Source organism: Ipomoea triloba, chromosome 13 (genome assembly GCF_003576645.1).
Source record: "Ipomoea triloba cultivar NCNSP0323 chromosome 13, ASM357664v1".
Taxonomy (NCBI): domain Eukaryota; kingdom Viridiplantae; phylum Streptophyta; class Magnoliopsida; order Solanales; family Convolvulaceae; genus Ipomoea; species Ipomoea triloba.
In genome coordinates, this window is record NC_044928.1 from 1557284 (window position 1) to 1558128 (window position 845).

Here is an 845-nt window from a genome sequence, read left to right on the forward strand (position 1 = left end):
TTTTTTTTGCTCTTGACAGTTATCAACTTTTTGTATTTTTCTATTGATTAATAGTTGAACACTACTGTGTTGTTCAAAAAAATAGACAAGCTGAAGTTGACTAGGTTTTCGGAGGCTTTGGTGGCTGATTTTGCACTTGGTCATTATAAAATATGGGGTCATGTTCATCTCGTAAGTGTTTCACATGGCTTTCAATTCATATCTTATATATCATTTATGCATTGTGTGCCCAGTAGTTAGGGTTTGTGTGCCAGTAGTTACCATCTGTTAGCCCATTAGTGTAGATGTGTGTGCTCATTAGATTGGCCATACATTTTTAAGTATCGTCTCATAATTTTTATTGTTGTTTCAGCTTTTCTTTCCCATCCTTCAACAAAATCATTTATACCTCTTGTGTGTCGACTTCAAATTCGAGCGGCTTGAAATTATTGATAATTCTGCTTCAACTCAGCCCACTCCGGTGAAGTATGGTGATACCCTAGAAAATGTGGTACGTTTTCTTCCCATTCTATGCATGTACGCTATTTTAATGGGTAATCTTAAAGCGATGTGTTCTTTGTTTTCTTTTTTTCTTTTTGTATTTTAGAAACTGTTGTTGTCTGAATGTTTCACATCTGTTGGTGAGAAATTCAAGTCAATTGTTTGTGACAATTTGAAGACTAAAAGGATGCCGATGACATGGCGGGACACCAAGAATAAGGTGGACTATGGCATGTATCTTATGCGGCACATGGAGAGTTATGTGAGTGAAGCCGTGAAGGTGTTGCAAAATGGGATTGTGGGCTTACTAGTGGTGACAGATCGCAACTTTAGAGGCTACGTTTGCGTTATATGAAGGAGCATTG

General features: G+C 37.4%; 1 long non-coding RNA gene across 1 annotated transcript; it reads left to right on the forward strand.

The window, feature by feature from the left end:
* Positions 1-15: 15 nt before the first annotated feature.
* LOC116003140 lies at positions 16-771 on the forward strand. Its single transcript, XR_004094627.1, has 3 exons — positions 16-171; positions 353-490; positions 587-771. It is a non-coding gene; the product is annotated as an uncharacterized LOC116003140 (long non-coding RNA).
* Positions 772-845: the final 74 nt, after the last annotated feature.